Source organism: Oreochromis aureus, linkage group 7, assembly GCF_013358895.1.
Source record: "Oreochromis aureus strain Israel breed Guangdong linkage group 7, ZZ_aureus, whole genome shotgun sequence".
Classification (NCBI taxonomy): domain Eukaryota; kingdom Metazoa; phylum Chordata; class Actinopteri; order Cichliformes; family Cichlidae; genus Oreochromis; species Oreochromis aureus.
Genome location: NC_052948.1, coordinates 6100650 through 6121012, shown reverse-complemented (window position 1 = coordinate 6121012; position 20363 = coordinate 6100650). Strand labels below are relative to the sequence as shown.

General features: G+C 38.2%; 1 protein-coding gene across 1 annotated transcript in view; it reads right to left on the bottom strand.

Annotated features, from left to right (window-relative positions):
• The window catches only part of rassf7a (Ras association domain family member 7a), a 39714-nt gene extending 21580 nt beyond the window's left edge, over nt 1-18134 (bottom strand). Inside the window, exons 1-2 of the mRNA XM_031756479.2 lie at nt 18010-18134; nt 9112-9235 (exon numbers count right to left, since the gene is read on the bottom strand). The gene's annotated coding sequence lies outside the window, so the exon portion shown is untranslated. The remainder of the gene's footprint in view (nt 1-9111; nt 9236-18009) is intronic.
• Between the last annotated feature and the right edge of the window lie 2229 nt (nt 18135-20363).

Sequence of the window (20363 nt, the reverse complement as noted above, 5' to 3'; positions counted from 1 at the left end):
ATTTCTGAATGACACAAAGGGCTACTTAGAGGAGAATTCAAAAAAATAAGAGCAGTATAAACTCAAAACTCCCTGCTGTTAGCACAATCAGTAGCTCGAGGCATTAGACATACACCCAGTGGCCTCTGGTTACAGCTGATTACACAAATGAGTCTGTCAGGTGATTTTCTCTTCCTTTTCCTGGAATGAGGTCATAGTCCGACAGACCAGGTGGAACTGGACAACGTGTGTGTGTGTTTGTGCATGTGTTTGAGTCTGGCAACGCCCTGTGGGAAAATGAGGGAAAGAAGCAACTTAAATCTAATGACTACTGTCCAGAAAGCAACACAGACACATTATAAGAGAAACTAATTACTTCACAAAAGTAGGATAGAAACTGTTTAACATTTTAAAATAACATGACAATCTTGAGTTGTGCTCCTACCTCCATAACCTTCTCTCACAAACACACACAGAGCTGAGACATGCGTGACCAATGGGCTAGGCAGAATGTGTGGGAGCCCCCAGCATGAGCCATACCCCACTCTCTTGACATTATCCTCATCTTTATCCGTACGTCTCCCTCAATCTTAACCGTAAACTATTTTTTTAGTGTCTTATTTCTCCCTTACTATCTTGCCTACACAAGAAACTAGAAAATGGCCACTTAGACATTACGTAAAACCAAGCAAACATCTCGAGTTTAAAAGAAGGACTAACTGAGGCCCAGATAATAAAGCAAAACAGCTAATATATTAGCACCGAGACTATAACAGCCTGTATGATGCTAAATAAAGCACACATTAAAAACTGGTTGTTACCAGTTTTTATAGCAACATAAAACAACACCCTTCAGACTGTCACAGCTTAAAACAAACACGTTCATGGGTTTTAAAAAAATGAATAAAACTTTTATGGCTCTTTTCAGTATGAAGCAATCCCCGCTCTCTGTCTGGCACCCTTCCACTGTGCCTCGCACATGAAAAACAAAGTGCCGCCGCGGAAGTAATAAGTTCATGTCTAATACGTACACCTGCATACCATTTAACCACAGTGGTAGTTTTCTTATTTGAACTACTGACAACCTCATTATAAATTTGAGACAAAGGTTCAGCTCAAAAGCACTCACATCTTATATCTTTTTCTTTGACTTTTCATAATAATACATTTTCAAAATGCATAAAAAGAAGAATTTCAATTGATGTACACATCGCCCTGAGGCTTTTCTGATACCAATCGATCGTGCCACCAATTTGTACCCATGCACATTTTACAGCTCCAGGTGGCATGTCATATATTTTCCTCCAACTTTTCACCTGAAGGCAACATGTAATCTCAAGATTACAGATTTGCATGTTAACCAGATAATATAACTTTTAAAAAATGTAACAGTTGATTCACTCTTTTACATGAACAGAAAACATACGCAAATATTTCTGATGAGAATCCCCAAAATTTGCTTGTACTAATAAGAGACCAAATACTCAGCAGCATATCTTACAGGAACACCTGTTGTTACCAGAAGTTCTTTAAACTATAAAGCGGTGTTTATACCACTATACCCCTTTTACAGTAACTCATGAGCAAATATATATACACCAATACTGACATATAAGTGACATTTAGCAGTCTCATTTAATACATCAGTTCTTATTTAGTTACATCTCTTTTTAGTTAATTTATAATCAATGTGTTTTGCGGCATTAATTAAGTAAAAATTAACCAAGTCAAAGGGAATAAAAAGGCCAATTTCACAATTTTCCTTTAGTGTCACAAAATATCAGAACAAATATTTTACTTCCCCACTACTTTAATCTATTGTACTTTTGGAACTCTGATGCAAAGATGCAGCAGCAGCAGGCGATCAACAAAACCTCTGTCATCCTTTTCTTTACTTTGCCTCCATCTGAAACAAACTGTATTCCAACCAAACCAAGGAGGACACGCAGTCACAGTGCCTAATAACCAGCGTGCACATTGTATAAAGCAGATGTTCCAAAAATAGATGTTGGGGATTAATTGCATTAATTTGATGAATTAGATCATGCAAAAAACAAAAGATCCCTGCGAAGAATTCTGTAGCTTTTAGCCAGGCTGACTCAGAGGTTCACGGAGGGTCAGTTCACATCAGTGTTTCACTGTTCTGTCTATACAGCAAAGCTTTTGACACATCTAAGAGCTACGATGTCTGACAAAATTTAAACCACTCTTGAATAAAATAGGGGAACAGCCTCCTGAGGCTAGGTGCAAAAGGCCACAGTGAAAAAAGGCCGAGGTGCCAAAGAGGAGTGATATTTCAAAAACAATACTGAAGTAACCGCACTTTTTGGGTCTTGATGGGCTATTACTTGTCAATGGATCATCTGCCCGTCCGTCCACAGACCCACATCCACTTAATTTAAGAGTGAGGGTATTGTGATGTAAAGGATTATCAGTCCAAAGCCTCCCAGACTTTGCTGATACCTTCCAGGCATTCCTCAGGGTACCTCCCACTACTGTGCCCCACCTCACACCCCAACCCTCCCTTGTCAAACTCTACATATCATCCCTTTTTTCCTGTCACTCAAACATTCCTGCAACCCCCTCCCCTTCTCCACTTTCAGCTCCGCCTCTGCATTCAGCAAAGACGCTAAAGAAAACAAAGATGAGGCCAAACAGCTTTAAAACCTGCACTTTTCGAGGAAAGTCTTTCTAGTAGTTCTTTATCATTTATCCACATTCAAAAAAAAAATGTAAAAATGTCACACAGCTGTTTCGAAACACCATCTATAAACTAAGGTAATACTTCAACGAGCAAGTGGTTGTAAATCTGTCGAAAGATTGGTGACCCATCCATAACTCGACTCAGGAGAGGCAAGAAGATGGCTCTGAGAGTGAGAAATAGACTGGCTGCGTCTGGCAGCAGTTCAACTTGGGAGCAAAGAGAGGGGAATACATGCTGACACTGTCTTTGTTGGCTATTATTCAACAATGAATAGCATGAAGTGGCTCCTAAGGCTCATCCATTTCCATCTTCCCTGTTGAAACCACCACCATTTTCTTCCCTCAGTTAATTCAACCCTTCACTAAAAGCTCTCCAACAAGTAGTCAACAGGTTGGCTAAGACTAAAACCTGGACAATGAATGGAATGATGCACTTCTATTTTCAGAACGCCAAACAAGCTTAAAAAAAAATAAAAAATCCTGAACTTTTGTTGACATCAGTTTTCATTCTCAAGCAACACAAGGTAGTAATGCTCTGTTTTTCCCAAACATGGCTAAGTATAGGGTTGCTGTCTCATTATGGTCAGGCCAATGTTGGTGCTCCCATATTGCAGCTATGTCTTGTGTATCATTATGACAGACAAGATGGTTTTGCCAGTGAAGGTAATTGCCCTGTTGAGATGTAAATATAGCACATCCCACATCAAGAACAGACAAAGACTTTTGTTTTCTTCCCAGAAACTTGGATCACAAGATGATTTGTGGTTTGAAAGCAAATACATGTCACAGCATTATCGCCTGACAAATAACAACGGGTGATTCGACAATCTGCCGCCAAGGTGAATCTGAACACAAAGGGATGACAAGTGAGCACAAAAGGAAAATGACGGCAAGACACGGTCAACTGGATCAGCTGATACACTCCAGGTAAACAAATTTGAATTCCTCTAAACAGGATAGATAACAGAAAAAAAATACACAGAGAGCCCCCTCGCTCTCTGATCACTCTTTTTAAGACCGCTCTAATGAAGCAAAAGAGATTCTCAGTTGGCTTTCACAGCTTCCAAGTTGTCAGGACTTTGGCTACACTCTGGCACTTTCTCCATCATCTCTTTTTCTGCTTCTTTATTCAGAACCAGTCTAGACTGGCTCAGGACAAAGTTACCACCATTCAAAAACACTGCTGCGTCACACATTGCATCACGTTGCATTTTGAGCAGCTGAATGAAAAGCTATTTTGAGAGATGAAATACATTTTTGGACAGCGATCACACGCTGCAGTGTGTTAATCTTCAGTGGCTTCATGTTGGAAGCAGCAAACTAGTGCTTCAAAATATCTCAACTGCTTAAAAATCACGCTTTCTGGTAAGACACTGTCTCTGGAGAAAAAGCTGTGCCATTAGTGTCACACTGTGTTGCCCCATGCTGTTCCTATCAGTAAATGGATACTACAACCAGCCTCAATGCTACAGGGAGAGAGAGCTGTGACACACAAAGTTGGATAGACTGTTTGTACCAGATGTAGCAGCCGTTTTCAATTTTTCCTTTCTCTCCCCAAAATAAGAAAAGGAAGTAATTGGGGGGGGGGACAAAAATCAACAACTCATTATAAAGTGATTATAAAGGGCTCCACATCTGAATTTTATAGTCTGTTTATGAATATGAATACATCATATTATATGCAAAAGGATGGGGTGAAGATATGGAAACTGCAACCTCAGCAGATGACTTGATATCAGCTTGTGCTGAAAGGGAATTGTGAATAAACACCTCAGATTAACACACTTTAGTTGCCTCATGAGAACATGCGACTCTTGCCACATTAAACCACTATAATAACAACACACCAGACATATTCTTGTTGCTATTCGTTACTATTGTATCACATTTTCTTTTTTCGGTTTAAGGGAGCTAATTTTTGTGTCATTTTTTAACATTCCGAGCTACTTGGTTTTGTGACAGTGTATTAATATTTCTTTTTATTGAGCTGCAAGGATATGAATAATATAGAAACATTTTATTGTTCTTTTTTCTTTTTGCTGTTTTTCTTTATTTGTTACTTCCTTTAAAAGTTTAATAAAAGCATTATACTTGTAATAATCAAGACAATCCTGTGAGGGCCTGTTTGTCTCAGCCTCAGGGCCTGACTAACCCAAAGATTTCTTTAGAAAAAGGGAGGACCCAACCCATGAGTTACAATCCTAGCTAATGTGCGATTACAGAGCGAGAATACAAAGAAAGAGAAATTAGTGCAAGATTAAGGTGTTGTCTTCTACAGGTAGTAATCACTAGATTGCGATACAAAATTATCACAAAACCTCACTCATAATACAATGTTACTGTGATTTTTTTAAACATTTTTCAATATCCTGAGTAATGCATTAACATATATTGTGATTTATCACCGTTTCTCATTTGCAAATTATGTCCTTTGTTAGTGTGTTTCACTCAATAACAAAGAGGTAGAGCTAGAGGTAGCTTTATCATGCCAAGTGTGTCGAGCAAGCCCAACAAAGCGGAGAAGTGGATGGACAGGAAATCCAGGTTACAGAGAGGGGAGTTATCAGATGGGTGCAGGTTAGGGGTCGGGTCAAATGTGAACAAAAGCTTTGTAAACCTCACACAGTGTAAGGTATAAGCCACACTGGACACTCACAGATACCCAGACTGTTCGTCTACACCTTTGTCTCCAGTCTTTAGGCTTCAGTTTGTTGATTTAAATGATTTCTTACAACTGTTTGTTGAGTCTAAATGCTTTTCCATTTGTCCTCCATATGGTCTCAGATGTCACACTCCATTTTCTAACCACTTATTCTTAACATTGTTTACAATACTGGCCTTTGCTGTGAAGTGTCTAGGGGAAAGGACTATCCAAACACCTGCGGGAACAGCAGCATTTAAAAGCTTTCACTGCAGCAGGCCCGTCATCTCTTTCCTTTTGTGGCTTGGCTGAATCAAAGGAAAGCTGTAGCTGTACTATAGCAAGTCTTTTGTAGTTAAAAATCACGCCTGTAAGCAAATACACAAATACCCCAAAAAATTGATGCACACAGAGACACAAAGAAGTGATGACACTAATGCATAATGAAGCTGGCTCGCTCTAATCATACCATTTTAACGACAGACATTTTAGTTTGAAGGACAGAATGAACGCAAAACTGATTCGCCGAAAATTCAAGCAGAGACACTTAAAGACCTGTTGAATTTTAACGAAGCTGATGAGACTCGCCATCACCGTCTTTATTCGGCTTGTAGAGCATCTGAGTGTGCTGGAGTGGGCATATGCGTGAGACTGAATTAATGACGTGTGTGTTGGTGTATATGCCAGATTACTAATCAGTGCTTAGACAAAGGCCGTATGTGTGCAAGTCTGTGCATCTCTCTCACATATTGCCCTCCACGTCTGCATAAAACCTCTATCAGCAGGAATGTCAGGATTGTCGGGTCAGCAGTGACATCATGGCAGCCAGTCAGAGGCAACAACAAGACCTCAGCACCAGTTTCCTCTTGGTTGCATCAGCAATGCAATACCAGACTGCGGATCAATGACACCCACTGCAGCCCTGTTTCCTGCTTATTGAGTCTACAAACGATTAATGCAGACAAGAAACTGATATACCTGAAAAAAAAAACCCTAAAAAAAACAGTAAATTAAAATCTTCATGAACTGACTGTGCAGAGTTAAATCTCAGTCAGTAACAATAGGCTTGAAATGCTTTAAGCCCTAAATTTGGCCTCAATGTAAGCTGGCAAAAAAAAAAAGCACAGATAAATGGCTTTATACAAAACATGAGCGCAGATGAGACTCCCGAATCTTCATTAATTTTAAGAGGTTTTAAAGTCAGGAGTGAAGAAAATATATCAGCACAGGCTCCTTTTCTTAGAATTAACACTGATAAACCTAAGAAACCAACATATATAACAACATTATTCCCACTATACCGTCACTTCTAGAATGGACAAAGTCGTCTTTCATATTTCCCCGTGTCAGCAATCAAGGTGCTAGCGTGTGTTTGTATATGGGAGTGCAAGTGTATGTGTATTTGTATGTGCAAAGTGTCCTTCAGGTCATAAGATAAAGTACACCTGAGGCATGGGCAGGGAGCCACTTTACAGTGTTACCACAGTAACCAAACACAGAAGCAACCACCTGGTTGGTAGCGCCTAAGAAATGAAGCTCAAGGGGAACCACTTCAGGACGGCAACCAATGTTTAAAATCCTCTCAAATTGGCCTCATTCCCAAACACAGGCCTTATTGTGTCCGTGCCACGATGAGTGGAGCACAGATCACAGACAGCTGTTGAATCTTTCATGGAAATTCAAGAATAACCGAGGCTATTGTTCAGCTCTCATTACAACATAGAAATAAGTTAGGCCAATATTGTTCATATAATCTCCACACACTTTTAGGCACGGTATATCCTGTGAGACATTTAAAAACCCATGCCAGCCATGACTGTTTTAGTTCTCTGCTTCATCATAACCAAGGACCTACTACCATGCTTTGAGCCTGAAAGCACTATGAGAGTTGCACTTACTTATATAGCACAATTCATTGTACTTAAACTCAATGTGCATAAGACAGAAGATAAAAAGATATAAACCTATGCAGTCTACAATGTCTACAATGACCTGGATGACTGAGAACCTTCACAGACATAAACCTATGCAGGTTTACAGTGAAAATGCAAAGTAGTAAAATACAAGTTAAATAAATACAAAATACACACACACACACACACACACACACACACACACACACACACACACACACACAAATCTACAGCTGTGTAAGGCTGGGGAACAAGGGCTAGTGGAACAAGAAGGCAGAAGCGGACAAGGGATGAGAATAGGGAGCTATGCAGGTAATCCTAGCGGAGGGGGTTACATGAAGAACTCAGGGCAGTGACCCCAAACTGTGTGAGCGGCTCCAACAGATCCCAGGAACGACATCCGAGATCTTGCTCCAGAAGAGTGCAGTCCTAGGAACCTCAAGCTCCCAGGCCTCTTTTAGAGGACCCAAGCTTGAAGGGTTAAGACTGCCAGCAGGGATGAGTGGGGAAATATATATAACAAGACAGAGAGGAAACGGGTCTCTTTGATGATGTTCATCTAACCTGGTACAGAAATCATATTTTGAAGATTAAACTTTTTTCCAAATAACAGCTTTAACCGTGTATTCATTTCTAAGAGCAGATTATACTACTATTAATACAATTTTTTTTTTCTCTGTGCAAAACAATTTTTAGTAATCGAATATGAATCGAATAATATGCTGCAAGGCCTTTTCTACTCTCCACTACTGCACCATCTACTAAAGTCAGAAGGCCCAAAAAATAATTAAAGTACAGCATGTATGACCAGCTAGCTTTTTCCCAAGAGATTTATTTAAAAGGTATTTATTAGAAATTACACAGAAAATAGCGTTGGGCTCTTATGGTTAATACTGATACTTAATTACATTACCTGTTTGCACTAGCTACTATCAGCCCATATGTGGACCAGCCAGTTTTCCCTTAATAGGCTTAATAGAAAGCCGTGGTTCTTACAAAATCCTAAACACAAAGTTATAGACTTCTGTCAAAGACCGTGTTTTTCCCCATCCATATCTCGAAAGATCAAATCAACAGTCTAAACAGGAACTATGTTAGCCAATCATGTTTTTGCAGTGGTGGATGCATGTAGCAGAGAGGCAGAACAGTTTCAACTTCACTGTAGCAAGCACACTTCTCTATTTTTGTGTGTTTTACTTCCATGAATAACATGAATCAATAGAGTATTTCTTCTGTACTCTCACTGGATGGGCAGAAACGCAGATCGTATCAGCACTCTGGATTAGACCATTAATGAATTATCATTCTGTTCAGAAAATAAGCATCACTTTTTTCATTCAGTTGGATGGGGACTTAAAAAGTTACTCCTCACCTAACTACTCAGAGACATAAGCAAGATGCTTAAGAAGTGAACTTGCCTCTTGATGGACTTTGATTTCCTTCCTTTTTGGAAGGTGTAAAACGAGTGCGTGATGCCATATCTTTAAATTTCTAAATAAAACATGGATAAAACTTTGTCCTAGACACATACAAGTTAGCAGGAATCCCAGTAGATCAAACGGCTAGAGTTAAAAAATATTCTTTAACTAGCATCAAATGATGCTCCCACTCTATTGCTAACATGGACATTAGAGTTAGAGTATCTCTAAAATGAGGCCAATTTATTTTTAACTTTAAGATTACTGTTCCAATTAATAATGATTGTTTAATCACTGACTAATTTGTACTGGATGCTCTATTTACTTAGTAGGTGGATAGTTTAGTACTTAGTATTTTAAACAAGTTCAACCATGTGCTCAGCTAGAAAAGAAACAGTGCAATGAAATGAAAAAAAGCACCTAAATCTAAACAAATAAGGTCATTTGTTTCACTCACCTCCTGCAGTCTAATGGACTCTGCAACTGCCTGCCTGATGAAAAAGGAGAAGGAGAGGAGGAAGAGCGAGACAACCCTCTCACTGTATGTGTGTGTCGTGCTCACAGGCTACCTGATCCACAGCCTGAGGAAGAGACAGCGACAGAGAGAAAGAGAGAGAGAGAGACCAGGTCAGAACAACGCAGACGGGAGGGGGCAGCTGGAGAGAAAAGCGAAGTGGTGCCGCCATTCCCCGTTACCCGGGAAACCAACCCTCTTTCAAAGAAAAATGGCCAATGGCAAACACCGGCAATTGTGTTCAGACAAAAAGTCACATGACTGCCCAAACACCACTCCCTATACACTGAGAGAGAGGGGAAGAGAATAAAAAAGAAGGATGGCGTTTCGGGGTGGAGGGGTGATAGAGGACCTAGGATAAAGAGACAAGGACTGAAAGGGAAAGAAACTCAAAGTATAGTTGACCTGGCGCTTGAGTGAACAAACTTTTTCCACATAGTCTAAACTTAACATTAAATAAATTGGAAACAATTTTTTTTCTGTTAACAATGGGATATTAAAAGAACAGCTGACACACTCTATAACTTCCTTTCCACTTTAGTAATGTTTTTTTTATATGTAGTGCATTAGCATACACTTTCTCAGTCTTATGAATACAGGAGTGTCCATAAGACTGACAGGACACCATCATGACCAAATGACACTTGTCGTCATCATGAATTAACCAAGACCACCCGTCACACATATACCAGCTTTAATTAAAAAAAAACAGCTGTATGTGTATACGTTACATTTAAATTTTATATGCTGTTGGGCTATCATTAGACCATGATAACGGTCTCATGAAAAGGGAAAATTTGGGCTTTCTCAGTCATCTCAGTTTACTATGCCCCCCCCCAGTGTAATAAGATACTGGCTTCAGCTGCTCTCTTGCAGAAGAAAAGGATAAAAAAAAAAAGAAAAAAAAAAGACTGAGAATATGACTGAACAGTCATTGTGGTGTTAGCAGCAGTGACTAGTGCCGGGTTCGTTACCAACAGCTCAATAGTGCATTTAGAATTATGTAGGGCCACAGGTTGTGTCATCTCCCAATTGAAACAATCTAAGGACCCCCTCCCTAAACCAAAAGTCACTTAACACCACACACAAAGTATTGCCATTAACAGTGTGTATAGCTTGTAACTGTGTAATAGCAAAAAATGAATCAATTATCAGAAGAAAACACTAATAGACCATAAAAAAAACACACTATTTGTAATTGCATTGAAAAAATAATGGCTATTATTACTAGGAACTTGGGAGAAAAAAAGTTTCCATCTTAACAGCACTCATGGCAGTACTCCTCTTAAAGCCCAAAGGAGTCAATCCAGTGTTTACCGAAAGGCTTGAAGACTTGGAAACGGTAACTGCCATCATCTCAAACACTTCAACACACCCAACTTACAAACAGCCCCAGAGCACAGCAGATGTCTGAGCCAAATGAAGCCAGCAAAGCTGCATCATCTGTAAAAAGTGGCGATGCAGAAATCCGTTTTCAGGTTGATTTATTTGATCCAATATCAACAGATGACTGAAGCGTGATCTGAAAATCCATGTGCACAGGAGAACTTATTACTGATCTTATCCTGCCCCTTATCCTGCCCCTTGGGCTGGATACGATCACTCCCCCACAGGTTAGTGTTATCTTGGAGCATGAATGGCCAACAATTCTTCAGTCTAAACAGATTCAGCTGTTTTAAACTAAAATCTTTTCAAAGCTACTTTTACATTCGTTTACATTATTGTTGTCATGACTTATTTATGTTTCCACTTTAGACCATTGTACTAAACCTCAACTTCAAAATCAGTTTGTTTGTTTTTTTTACTATGCACTCCCTGAATAGTCGAGTAAATTGTAGCGAGGCTTTCCAGCTAAATGTAAATTCCCTACAAAGCAGTGAGACAAATATGGTCTACAAGTGATAGACAGATGGTTTATTACCCCGATGATATCACACATCCATCACTCTCTCTCTGCAATATAGTGAACACTTGAACACAATCATCTGCCTTTTAATACATTGCTTCAGTGACACTAAATTACCCTGCTTCAGCTGTGGCTGGTAGGTCTCATTCTCCAAAGGCATCTAGCAAGAAAAAAGGGCTCAATTACCTCTCTACAACGTGAATCGCGACACAATAACAGCAATAAGCCTCAGCAAATGAAGACCACAGAGCCGCCTGTATCAACTGCATGGACAGTCATGAAAAAAAAAAAAAAGAAAGAAAGGTTATGGGGAGGACTGCCAGAGGCTTAACAATCCTGTACCAGCTTATCAATAGATAACACACACATTGTAGCTCTAGGCTTATCACAGATTCTTGGGATATGCTTGGAGATACCTGAAGATTGACCCAATCATAAAATGACCCATTTAGAAAGACTGACAAATAACTCAAAGTGTGCAACCGACAGTGTTAATATAACTTTCTTCTATGATTATTCAGAAGAAATATGAATGCATTTTCTAAATTAAATTAATTAAAAGCCATAATTATGAAGTATCCACATGCGCATAGTGCTCCCGAGATGGAATGATGTTTATCAGTTTGAATTATTTTCTATCTGCCTTATTGGATTGAAATATACCACCTGACCTCCACTAATCTAACAAGTTTTTCTGTATATCAACATGGAAATACATCTTTGTTTTGAGCATGCCGTAAAAGTATGTCAAAATGTCAGGACAAGAGCATCAAAATGTCTGGAAGAGTAGCGGAGTTTCTTTGCAAAAATATCAATTTTTATACTTTTTTTTTCACAAGTCAGTGTGTTCTAGTGCTGGTCCCAAGCCAACACTGATAAATTTGCACAGGCTATTTATCTGGTGTAAAACCTACCATAAACCAAGTCCGTGGATCATCAACATTTACATTTTACATCGCTCATGACCAGGTTAATACTGGTTGCTATACATCAATACAACCGTTATAGCCCAAACTTTCCTGTTATGTATGGTTAAGTCCATAGTAACTGTAAATTGCAGAAAATTAGTGAGAGAAAGGGAAAAAAAAATTATAATCGAGTCTTTTTAGGTATATTTCTAGTTAGGAGATTTCAAGGTGTATCCTCAAAGATGTAAATAACAAAGTTATACAGAAATAGTTTGTGACCATGAGGATGTTAGGGATAGGTCTTCATAGTTTTAGGAGATGATCCACTAATTCTGGCCCCTAAAGGAAAATGAAAATGAAGATTATAAGAATCAAAATAAACTATTTCCAACATTGTACTTGATCAAATATCCAGAAATGGCAAGATGATGCATAGCTTTGTGTCAAATATGGTAGCAGACTCAATTAAATGTAAAAATAACATTTCTCAATTTAAAATTGCCTAAACTCGAGGTATTTCATTCGCCGACATATGCCAACGTGATTGTTTATAGAACATCGTAATGTTTCAGTGAGCACTGTGTTTTGTGGCTGATTCTGGAATATTATGTCAGTTGAGAAAGTACCTTTTATGCAATTTTTAACATCTGCAGTGGAAACCATGACCTAGGGCAAGCTAATGGAATAAGATGTGTCTATTCTTCATTTCACAAACACAAAAAACTTATTGCTAAGGGAAGTGGTTCCAGTTCTGCATGTTTAAAAATAGTTCCAACTTTTGCCTGCTCGTGTTAAATTGTAAAAAAATTATATTTTTATGTAATAATTTATAAAATTGCACTTTGGCATTAATCTGAGTGGACTAAAGGATACCACTCAGTTAACGGAGCATAAAAAACAGCACTCAGTCTGGGTGTCATTCACGGAAGGAATCAGTCCTTGATAAAAATCCATCAAGGACTGATTCTATAACTGTCTCACAAATCAATCATGGCTTTCATTTTTGCAAACTTACATTAAATATTTACAAAATGCTTCTAAGTAAAACATGAAGAGGAAACAAAAACAGTTTACAGAGCTGAACAATTCTTTTAAAAAGTGAAGTGGGAAAGTTTTTAAAATTTTTAAAAACAAAAACACAAGTCAGTGTGTTCTAGTGCTGGTCCCAAGCCCAGATAAATGGGGAGGAAGGGCATTGGTGTATAATACATCAACATTTGTATGGTGCTGTTGGCCAACAGAGTGTACAAACAACCTGTTGGTCTATGGAGGATATACAACCTTTAATCAATAAGATTTGGAACCAAATACCAAATACAAATAATAAATCTTAAAAATACTTTTTGATCAGAATAGAAGATAACATAAAATATTGTTTTATGAAGTAAATAAACTGATAAACATCTTTGTATACAGTACATATACTTTGAATATTTGGTGGAAATAGATGTGATATATTTATATAATCAATTAATTACATCAGCAATTTATGAATATTTGTTGCTTTTCCATTTATTGACCTTTAGAGTTCTGACCGTCGACTAAGGTGTGTTGCTTTGAAATCATGAAGTGCTACAGGAAAGTTATTTTATTTATGCAATTCTATTAATTTTGAACAATAAGCAATCATATCAGATGCACAGATTGTAAGTCAGCATAAAATGCAGATACATCGGTAGGCCAACAAAAATAGCTGACAACCACAGATCGGTGTTGACATAATGCATTTAGATTTTAAAAATAATACAACTGATGTGTGAAAACACGTCACATGTACCAATGGCCAACACCTCCATCCATTAAATGTTTAGTCTACATAGACACTATGGCCGTGCCGTATCATACTGTCCCTAATGATTCCAGTCACTGTCATCTGACATGTGTGATAGCAAGAGCTGCACGTCAACCTCCAGTGATGTTATAGCAAAACGAGAACTACTTTACCAACCACCAATAAAACACAGTGCTATGGAAATATGCAAGAAATCTGTTACTGGTGAAGGTGGAAACAAAATAAACATACTTGTTTCACCAACTGTGTTTGCGAAAACATAGTTCATGTGGAAAACAGGCTACATAATGAGGCAGCTGGTAATCCATAATTGGCCCAAAAGTAAACAAATGACTCAACCGAGCATTGCTGAAGCACTTGCTAGTTGCACTCCATTTGACAGGAAGAGCAAACATGGAAATTGCTGACATGGTTACGCAGTGGAAAAGCACAGCTTTAAAGAACTTGTCAAAAAGCTCAACTAAGGTTACAACATCGCAGGCTGAAAATATTTTTCAAGTTCCATTTGAGTATGTGTGAATACTGAGCATCTCCTTAAAAGTTACAGGGTTAAGTTACTTCACTTATTGCTGTTGTTAAAGTGTTAATCAGTTATTTATACTTTTATATAAAATTTCACAGGAAATCACTACATAGGCTAGTTTTGTGCTTACACTTGACTTCTGCGGTGTCACTGCTATTGCCCTATATTGTTGGGCGGCCTTGAATAAATTGACAGCTTGAATTCTGTTACCCGTTTGGTGGGTGGAGTGGTTGGTACTCTGCCAGTACCTCACTGAAAAAGAAGGACATAAAAATGCCCTTCATTTTGTTTGCACTACTAAATGCTGCTTCCTTTGGGCTGCACTCAATAAAATGTTTTTCAGTATTTAATGTTCTAAACTCGAGTGGCTTCATTCACCGACATTGCTGGTGATTGATAGAAGAGTAATTATCCACTGGTATTGTTTTGTCGTATCACATTACAGCCACAAACATGAATCAATGTGCAGTTCGAATTCCAGGTGAAAGACCTATTCTTCATGGTGTACAAACACAAAGAACTGGAACGAAAATCATACATGATTCCAAATGTTTTTTCCAACTAAATGACTGCAAATTTAAAAAAAAAATTTTTGTAATTATTCAGCCCTCTGAGTCAATACTTTGTAGAACCACCTTTTGCTGCAATTGCAGCTGCCAGTCTTTAGGGTATGTCTCTACCAGCTTTGCACATCTACAGACTGAAATCTTTGCCCATTCTTCTTTGCAAAACAGCTCCAGCTCGGTCAGATTAGATGGACAGCGTTTGTGAACAGCAGTTTTCAGATTTTGCCACAGATTCTCGATTGGATTTAGACACCAAACAGTTGAGGGATAGAGTTGAACAATTCTTTTAAAGCAGAAGTTAGGAAAGTTTTTTTATTTTTCAAAAGCCTTGAACATCCCATTATAATACTGTTCGGTGTGTATGGGATGCCATCATTCAGAAATGGAAGGATATACACGAAATCACAACTGGAAACCCAAATACCAAATACAAATAATAAATCTTAAAAAACTCACATCAGAACAAGGAGAACATAAAAACCAGAAATGCAGCCAAGAGGCCCATAAACATCTCTGGACGAGCTGCAGATATCTACAATATCAGGTGGGGAATCTGTCCATTTATTGACAACTATTAGTCATGCACTGCACAAAGTTGGCCTTTATGGAAGAGTGGCAAGAAACACAAAAGCCATTGTTAACAGAAAAAACCATAAGAAGTCCGATTGTACAGTTTGCCACAAGCCATACATCGGGGACACAACAAAAATAGTGGAAGAAGGTGTTGACATGGTCAGATGAGACCAAAATGGACAACTTTTGGCCAAAATGCAAAACGCTATGTGTGGCTGAAAACCAACATGTTTAGTCTACATCACTCTGAACACACCATCCCCACTGTCAAATATGGTGGTGTATCATCATTCTCTCACTGGGGTGCTTCTATTCAGCAGGGCACAGGGCTGCTGGTCAACCTTGATGGGAAGATGGATGGAAACCAAACTACTTTACAATCTTGGAAGAAAACCAGTGCTTGGAGTCTGCAAAGACTTGAGACTGGGGAAGGAGGTTCACCTTCCAGCAGGACAACGACCCTAAACATAAAGCCAGGGCAACAATGGAATGGTTTAAAACAAAACATACCCATGTCTTGTGATGATAAGCCCACAACTTTCCACTATGGCTCCAGTGACAGTATTATTATTAAATTACTGCATGGTTACGAGAAAAAAAGCATAAGTGAGAGACTTGTCAAGACTCTCAACAAGGCTAGTACAGCATCTGAAAATATTTTTCAAGACTGTGTTCTCCTTTACTGAAATCCTGTGGGAAAGTTACAGTCTTAAGTTACTTCACTTAAACTGTTGTGAGTGTTGATTTATTTATAGGAGTACAAATGATTTGATAAATTGAAAACTGGGTTGACTTTGGATTGGAAAGAGGGGTGTGAGGGACTGATATTGGAGCAAGATGTTGGATGTGAATGTGATGCAAGAAGTACTGATCAATCTTTTATCACTGCAGTGTGCTTTCATCCCTAATGGATCCGACATGAGCAAGGCACAATGTTACCTTCCTGTCACATTGTGAATGTCGGGCACCACCATATGTGACAGTGTTTCATATGGGTGGTGGCAGCATCATGCTCTGGGGTGCTTCTCTTCAGCAGGGACAGGGAAGCTGGTCAGAGTTGATGGGAAGATGGATGGAGCCAAATACAGGGCAATCTTGGAAGAAAACCTCTTGGAGTCTGCAAAAAAGACTTGAGACTGGGAGTCTAGGTTCACCTTCCAGCAGGACAGCTCCCTAAACATAAAGCCAGGGCAAATAATGGAATGGTTTAAAAAGTCTCAACATATCCATGTGCTTAGAATGGCCCATGTCAAAGTCCAATCTGAATCGAATGGAGAATCTGTGGCAAGATCTGAAAACTGCTGTTCACAAACAAGTCCATCTAATCTGACTGAGCTGGAGCTGTTTTAAATATAAGAAGAATGAGCAAGGATTTCAGTCTGTAGATGTGCAAAGCTGGTAGAGACATACCATCAAAATAATGAAAAATAATTGCAGCAAAAGGTTATTCTACAAAGTATTGACTCAGGGGTAAAATGAATAATTACGCACATCCCACTTTGCAGTTATTTATGTGTAATAAATGTTTGGAATCATGTATGATTGACAGCTTGACTTCTCACCCGTGTACACCACTTTGTACTCTGTATTGTTTTCACCTGGAAAAGAAGGATAAAATTGATTCATGTTTGTGGCTGTAATGTGACAAAATGTGGGCTGCACTTCAATAAAACGTTTTTTGCAAGCCACTGTTCTATGTTGACAAAAAAAAATGTATATATAAATTACAAATTTCCTTGAAATACTGTTATATAACGTTGATGCTAACAAACATGAATCAGCATTTTGAGACCTGGAAAGATGGAAAATCGTGTTCTGGCAGACAAAAATAATGTTGGAAAAATTGTGTTCAGGAAAATAAATCAATAGATTAGAGGTTGTGACTACTTCCCAAATCGCTCTATGACATAATTGCATATTCAGCATGATTTGAAACTAGTTACTGAGCGCATAGTGTTGTTAGGAAAGTGTTCACTAAGGTGACTGTGCAAGGAAGCAGAGGGTCATTTTCGTATGGACTTCTATACCACTTCAACTGTCTTCTGGCAACTAGAGAAGTACCCCCCTACTGGCCAATCAAAGGAATGCATGTTTACTTCACATTAGCATTGGCTTCATTTTTGAGACCTGAGAGTTACGTCCATCTTTTATATGCAGTCAATGAGCATCGTGCAGTTTTGTGAAATGATAACGTTCAATGATAACATTTCTTCTCATTGCCAGTAACTTCAGTGTAGTGTATATACATCATTTAAGCGATTATTTGTAAAGCTTCAGTTGATCTATTTACATAAAAATATATTAACATAGCAACAATCCAACTAAACCTACACAGGAGCTGCTCCCATCAACATAAGTGGACCATTAACACCACAAAGTGGCTGGGTAAATTTTGTATCCCAGTTTATCGTTAGCCTGTCACCATCCTGCAGGTGCTCTGAGCTCAGTTGCCAGCACTTGTTGCATTACCACCAGTCTTAAAAACCATTTCCGTTCAACTTTATCTTGATATGAAGAAAGATTTTAAAAGAAAAAAAAAGAAAAAGAAATGAAATGAAATGAAAAAGACTTACAAGTGAGTTAGCAGGCGTTTTCAATTCAGCGGACAGTCGAGTGCTTCATCTCATCTTCCAGCTGCTCACTGTGGGCAAAAGTCCGCACTCAAGTCCGGTAAAGGCAAACAACACGACTTCCGGCTCGCCCTTTCAAATTAAAGGTCTTAACGACAAGCTTGTGAAAAAATAAAATGAAAAAACGTGAAATGCTAAAAGTTGTACCAGCCCCAGAAGCGAAAATTAGATCGGAAATAAACAAAACAAACAAAAACTCTTGAATATCTGCATTAAAAATAAGTGAGTTATAATATTATTAATGAGCAAAGATCTCCTGTGCCCCAAAGCAACATGGCTCCGAGGTAAGGAAGTACAAGACACTTCACACCTCAAAATTGCTTCAGCTCACACAAAAGTATAATCTGACGTCTGTTCCTCCTGTCATCTCTTACTGGAGTCATTTTGTTAGGGAATTTTGAAAAAAAAAAAAAAAAAGGTCTTTACCACATTTTTTTGTGTGTTTATGACAAACAAAATGAAGGAGGTCTCTTTCAAATTAATTCATAGGTTTTACCCTGTGAAGAACCTCCTTAAAAAGTATAAGAATGGTATAGACACGCATTTTTTGTGAAACCTTTCCAGAGACTTGCTCCCATTTATTTTGGTCGTGTACTTATTCACAGCCTTCATGGAAAGACATTGTTTGTTTTATTTCTAACAAAATCCGGTCAGACGTTGTACTTTTCTTCAAAAAAAACATTTTATTTGGTTGTACTGACTTAGCGAGAAGGACTCAAAAGCTTTTTACCTCATCTACTTGACTTTACTCCTTACCAAATACCACATCCATAAATGCAAAAAACGTTACAATTTGTAATGCTTGTAATGTCTTTGTTTGTTTGTTTTCTTTTTTTCTTCTTCCCCTATATGTATTTGTTTATATACATGCTTGTATATAAACTGAGTGGACGAGTCCACTCAGATTAGTGCAAAAGTGCAATATGACACCTTTTCTAAAAAAAAGTTAACAACATGTTTTAAAAACGTTGGAACAGGTACATGCACCACGCCGTCCTTGAACAGCTCTTTGTGTTTGTGAAATGAAGGATAGATAGCCTGTATCACAAAGCAACAATACACATGTTTATTTGTGGAAAAAAAAATCTGGGAACAACAGTGATGAGGTATAATTTAAAAATACCAGTGTAAAATACCATTTCAAAGTAAGGCAAGTGAAAGGGGATAAAAATGGTTTAAAGAGGAAAGGGGGAGCTATCACTTTCCTATCATTCTTTTTAATTGATACCCATGGTTACACTGATATGATAAGGCATCAACAAGTGGGGCTAGTGCCACCCCAGGCTATACCCTGTGCGTCCATGCATACTTATACACATTTTTATAGAAATGACTAATGGCAAATGATTAACCGCCACTTTTGGAGGAACAGCCTGGAGCTGTGTCTCCATGGCAGCAGCAAACACTAATAACCCTTTTAGGATTGGCTCCTTGTTTGTTATGATAAAAAGCTAGTTAACCTGTGTCAACACATAGCTTTAGGTAGTCACAACAAACAGCGTGATGGATGTAGCAGAAAAGCATTTGTCCTTCAGACTGTTAGATCATTTAGTGGATTGTAAGTAACAGCAATTTTAAATGATTTTGAAGTTGAAAATCACCTCTCTCCTCCTCAGACAAATCTGATTTGATCTGACAGGAGGAAGCTGGCATTATTAATAGATATTTTTCTGACTAAACTGATTGTGTTACATCACAATCTCTTTAGTATCTATTTAATCACATGAATATTGACTGTCACCCATCACTGATCTTACATAAGATTGTTATTCATTTAATTTAAAAAATGTATTTGTTGGATCAAGAACATGTAGAACAACAATATTACTGAGTGTATAGATTTTTTTGCCAACTTGTTATTAATTGTAACAGTTAACATTATAATTGCTGTTACAGTTATTAATGATTATTGTTTCAAAATAAAGACAAAATCTAGGTCTGTGAATGTTGGCCTAAGTGTTTCATTCACATCTATTTGAGCAAAAAAAAAATCATGAATATACTAAGTCGGTCTGTTTAAGACTCTCTTGCACATCAGGTAATTCTTGTTGCCTCTTGCTGTTCAAAGTTTCTGAACACACGGCATTGAAACACAATGAGTGGTAAGTGCTGTATAGCTCCAGTATGCCAATTTAAGATTGCAAAACAGTGACTCAAAGCAGTGCCTTAGGTCATCATTCCTGATATATCCTCTCCGTGCAGTGTGAAGCTGCTCTTTTTAGTCTATATTATCTTGTGTTTTGTATTGCAAAAAATCAATAACAAAGAAATCACTTTTCAGCAGCTTTACATAACGT